The sequence below is a fragment of the Megalobrama amblycephala genome, linkage group LG9 (genome assembly GCF_018812025.1).
Source record: "Megalobrama amblycephala isolate DHTTF-2021 linkage group LG9, ASM1881202v1, whole genome shotgun sequence".
NCBI classification, from domain to species: domain Eukaryota; kingdom Metazoa; phylum Chordata; class Actinopteri; order Cypriniformes; family Xenocyprididae; genus Megalobrama; species Megalobrama amblycephala.
In genome coordinates this window covers 43,506,047-43,511,391 of record NC_063052.1, presented here as the reverse complement: position 1 = coordinate 43,511,391, position 5,345 = coordinate 43,506,047, and the positions used below count along the sequence as shown (strand labels likewise).

At 38.0% G+C, this 5,345-nt stretch overlaps 1 long non-coding RNA gene across 1 annotated transcript; it reads left to right on the top strand.

Moving 5' to 3' along the window:
* The first annotated feature begins 653 nt into the window (after positions 1-653).
* LOC125274630 lies at positions 654-2,160 on the top strand. The gene is made up of 2 exons (XR_007186303.1): positions 654-686; positions 1,696-2,160. It is a non-coding gene; the product is annotated as an uncharacterized LOC125274630 (long non-coding RNA).
* Positions 2,161-5,345: the final 3,185 nt, after the last annotated feature.

The following is a 5,345-nucleotide window of genomic DNA, read 5'->3' as shown; positions in this document are numbered from 1 at the left end:
TTGTTATCTGTTAATCTTTTGGGTATCACTGTATCTGACAGTACAGTGGTGCCATGTGTCACATTCTCAGATGTCATTGGTATGAAGCCAGTTTAAATCTTTTATTCATGAATATGTACATTGAAATGTTGTTTGTCCTCTCTCTTTTCAGTATTCTTTGCCATCTAGTCCTGATTCCTGACTACAGGTCTTCAGGATGACCAGGAACTACAGGACGGTTTGAGCTACACTCTCCATGACAGGACTGGACACCACTGTCGTAAGTGATCGATCTAGCAGTCATTCTGGATCTCTGAATTGTCATGTTCAGAACATATCGCAGGTGATCTCAGCTCTGGGCCTCGAGGACCACTATCCTGCAGACTTTAGCACCAACCCTGGTCCAACACACCTGAACAAGCCAATCGAGCTCTTTTGGTTTACTGCCTAGAAAGTCACAGGTGGTGAGATTGATCAGGTGTGGACATAAACTGTGCAAGACAGTGCACTTCGAGGACCAGAGCTGAGAACTCCTGACATGCTGATTAGTCAGTAATCACTGATGAAAAATGAAATACAGTACATTTTAATTTGTATAGATTTATTCAATATTTCTTTCTCTCTTTTTCTGCTTTGTGATTTTGTTAACCACAGCTAAATAAACCTAAGGAGAGCGCTCAGGCACAGGTCACTTCATCTTTTGCTGTGTAAGTACATTTTTGACTGTCAGACACATTCTCAGTATTTGCATTTATTTTAATAAAAATTACATATTCATGCTGAAAGTTAAAGTCATCAATGATTTCTTACATTAAAGGTATAGTTCTTCATGTTGTTCCAAACTTGTATTACTTACTTTTGGTAACACTTTAGAATAATGGTCATTAGTTAACATTAGTTAACTACATTAGTTAACATGACCTAATAATGAACTGCACTTATAAAGCATTTATTAATCTTTGTTAATGTTAATTTCAACATTTACTAATACATTATTAAAATCTTGTTAACATTAGTTAATGCACCGTGAACTAACATGAACAAACCATGAACAGCTGTATTTTTATTAACTAACGTTAACAAATTGAACAAATACAGTAACAAATGAACTGCTCATGGTTAGTTCATGTTAGTTAATACATTAACTAATGTTAACTAATGACCATTATTCTAAAGTGTTGCCTTACTTTTTTCTGTGGAATGCAAAAGAAGATATTTTGAAGAATGTTTCATCTGTTTTGTCCATACAATGTAAACTGCATTGGATCCCATTGACTTTTTATTGTATTGACAAAAACATGGTCAGTTTTCAAAATATCATCTTCCACAGAAGAAATCATGCAGGTTTGGAATGACACGAGGGTGAGTAGCAAACAATTTTTTTTCTTTACATCGTGTTGACAATTTTAGTAAATTGTTCTCATGCTCTCAGTTTATCATGCCCTCAATTTGTTCACTCTCTGTATCTTTCTCTCTCAACAACAGTCTAAAATTGTTTTTAATATTAATAAACAACACCTGGAACTATTTTTCAGGAACTCAAATTATTCTCAGGATTCTCCAGTCAAAGTGCATTTAGATGTTCTCAAAAGATTGTTCCCTGGGTTGGAAATGTCCTAACCCTTGGGAAAACACAAATGTAATGTATACAAAACTCGTGTTTTGTTTTTTGTTTTTTAAATTAATGTTTCAATTGTTATTTTTTTCTCACTTTAGATAAAAAAGCGCACAAAAAGCGGCCCGGCCACAGCTTCCGAAGTGGAAACTCCTGTTAAATCATGGCTCCATAATGCAAGAGACTGGGATGGTGGAAGGAGCAGAAGAACCAGAAGACTGGAGATCAGGCAAAGATCTACTGGTACCCGAGAGGGATTGATCACTCATCTCCATCCACAATGGAGTTTTAACATCACAGGAAAATTTTACTTTGTAAAATATATTAAAACAGTTCAGGGCTTGACATTAAGCCTTTTCCTGTGACGAGTAAATCGGTCATTCACAAACTTTGTTGTAAATACAATTTATTCTGCAGCATCAGTGTTAAGGCCGGCTGTGACATGTATAAATCTGCATATTTATGATATTTTTACCTTTATAAAGGGCATTTTCCCCATTATTAAATAAATGCTTCATCTTTCATTTTAAATTCTTAAATCTGATCAATAAATTAAATAATTGTAATAAGACACTGTTACTAGTCAAATTAAATAATTTACACTGAAAAATTACAACTGCATTTAAAAATGTTGTGAGATTAGATAATAAAAAATGTCAGAAAGAATGATACTTTTAAACATTAAACTAAACTGCCAGTAGGTGGCGGCAGGTAACTCTTAATGAGTGAGTCATTGAGTCATTAATTCAAACAATGAAATGAAATCAGTGTCACATTTTCAATTGTGATGGAATTCAGCACTCTTGGTCATGTTAGTTCACCCAAAATGTCTCCTCATGTCGTTCCACACGCGTAAGACCTTCGTTCGTCTTCAGAACACAAGATATTTTTGATAAACTCCAATGGCTCATGAGGAGCCAGAAAGGTAACTGTTACTAAAAACATATTTAAAACAGTTCATGTGACTACAATTGTTCAACCTTAATGTTATGAAGCGAAGAGAATACTTGTGTGCCAAAAAAACAATATAACGACTTTATACAACAATATCTAGCACTCATCACTGAACTAAACACTGCTTCATGAAGCTTCGAAGCTTTATGAATTTTTTGTTTCGAATCAGTCGTTCAGACAGAGCGGGTATCAAACTGCCAAAGTCACTTGTACCATTGAAATCTTGAAACACTTATGATGCAATGAAGCCTTGTTTACTGAAATCATGTGACTTTGGCAGTTTGGGATCGTATGATACATGCTTGTTATTTAGTCTTTTTGGTGCACAAAAAGTATTCTTGTCACTTCATAACATTAAGGTTGAACAATTGTAGTCACATGAACTGTTTTAAAAATGTTTTTAGGAACAGTTACCTTTCTGGGCATTTGAAAGTCTAAGTTAACTTGCTCTTAGTGCAGGCCTCATGAGCCATTGGATTTTATCAAAAATATTTTAACTTGTGTTCTGAAGATAAACGAAGGTCTTACAGGTGTGGAACGACATGAGGGTGAGTAATTAATGACAGAATTTTCATTTTGGGGTGAACTAACCCTAAAACTGAGTTTCTTTGAGTGAGCTGGGCATATTTGTTGCGATTTTTCCTCGAGAGGCTGTGCGAGTCTCAACAGCACAACCTTGTTACCGTCAGTACATTATATATTATATAATTTTTTACTATCAGTCACCTTTTACACTAAATGAATCCAGAACAATTCTCATGTTTTTGGTGATTCCCTAGTTATTTTTTGTTATTGCCATTTTATCAGGCTGCTTGTCCAGTCGGGCAAGTACAATTCTCTTTCACTTTCCCCTTCAAAAAATCCACTTGTCCTGGACAAGCATTAATGTCGAGCCCTGCAGTTATTTTAAGTTAATATTATTTCAGAATATTACTCTTTTTAATGTTTTTGGGTTTTTTTATCAAATAAATGCAGCATTGATGAGCAGAAAGAACTTTTTTCCAAAGCATTTTAAAAATATTACTGAACTTTTGAATGGTAATGTATTGTGTGTGTATGTGTATATATATTTTTTTACATAAATGTGAATAAATGAAATTATTTGAAACATATGACTTTCAATGTATTCTTTCAACAAGTGAACTTGTTTTGTGTGTGTTGTGGCAAATGCAAAGTAGAACCAAACTAATCTTGTTGTTTGTTAAAGCCAAAGGTATGTTCTTACACATCTGTGCATTGTTCACAGTATGCCCACTCTTTTCCCAGTGTACCCACAGTATTCCCACACTTTGCCCACAGTGGGGGCTTGCTGTGGGCCCACAAATGGTTAGTTTTGCTCTGCTTAGTGTGGGCCAGCCCACAGTCAGCCCACACTTTGGGCTGTCCCACTAGGGCCCCGCACTGGAACCATAGTGTGGGGCCCACACGTGCCCCGCATTTCACGCCGGTATATGGGCCCACAGTGGGCTGCCCGCAATGGCCCCACACGGGCCCCAAAGAAGCATGTTTGCTGGGAAATTACTCAAATCAAATTCCATGCTTTATCAAACTGCGTAGGAACATACAACATAACAGTTTATTCACTGGTTATTTGTCTATGGTTCGTTACGTTACTTACAGATTTCTGCTAGTTCTAAATATAGATGAACATACAGATGAATAGGAACGGTAAAATTTATTTAAATGCATCAGCAAGAGAACGATTTTAAGAATTTGTCCTACCAGTCTGTGCCTCGTCTCAATAGTGAAGCTGTGGGTTGAAGTTACAGAAATGCATACCATTACTTTAAGTTTCCAAGCGATTTGTTGATAAATCGCAGAACAGCGATGACAATAAGTTCCGAGTTTCATAGTGATTCAGCGTGCGAACTGAACGTGATATATGAGCCACTGTTTGCGTGTTTAACTGCAAGGAAGCGGCACAGTCATTTATAACGGCAAGTCACAGAAACAATCCCCCGGCCCGATCAACATTGATCCAGATGGAATGACTGAAAATTCAGGAAAGAAGACGAGAAGGATTTAAACTGTGCTTCTTGCGGGGTTGAGCCGATGGAGTGGAGAGTGTAAGCTGGCTGGGAACTGGATCTGCGCTGCGCTGCGGCGCGGCTCCGGGTTTACTGAAGGCCTGCTGCGGCGGCCTGGCGCTGGAAGAAGGCCCGTTCCGTCGCGGGAAGAGGCGGCATTGCCCGAGACTCGAGCTTGGTGCTCGGCTGCCTTATTGTCATTTTTCTATGACAGTAATGATTGAATGGGTCAGAGTAGGGAAATACACAGAAGGATATCGCGGATGATTCGGACGTGATGACAGGCCTCGGCGTTTTGGCATGCAGGGACCCATTTGTTTGGGCTGACGCCCCTCCGAAATAATGCCGTTGGATTGGAGAAAATTTGTTCTTAAGGCCAGAGGATTGTGGCAAAGATTCCTCGAGGATGAAAGATTCTTCATCGGACGCGACTTCGGACATGTTAGGAACTTAGGGCGGGACCAAATGCTGGAAACTGTCGAGGATCCTTGGGTGAGTTTGACTGTGATTATATACAGGCCTGAACTCATGCCCATTGGGTAGATACGTTGATTACAGATTGTTGACAGCTGGTTGAGATGACGTAATCATTAAGATGACGTAATGATTGGTTATCTTATTTGACTTGTTCCTCCTGAACTACGTTTATAAAACATCATATAGATATGCAGATCGGCAGGTGCGACACACAGGCAGGAAAAGCTCAAGGTTTATCAAATTTCCTGATATAATATTGTGAGTTCTTCTGTTTGTTTGTTTTTTTTAGGAAT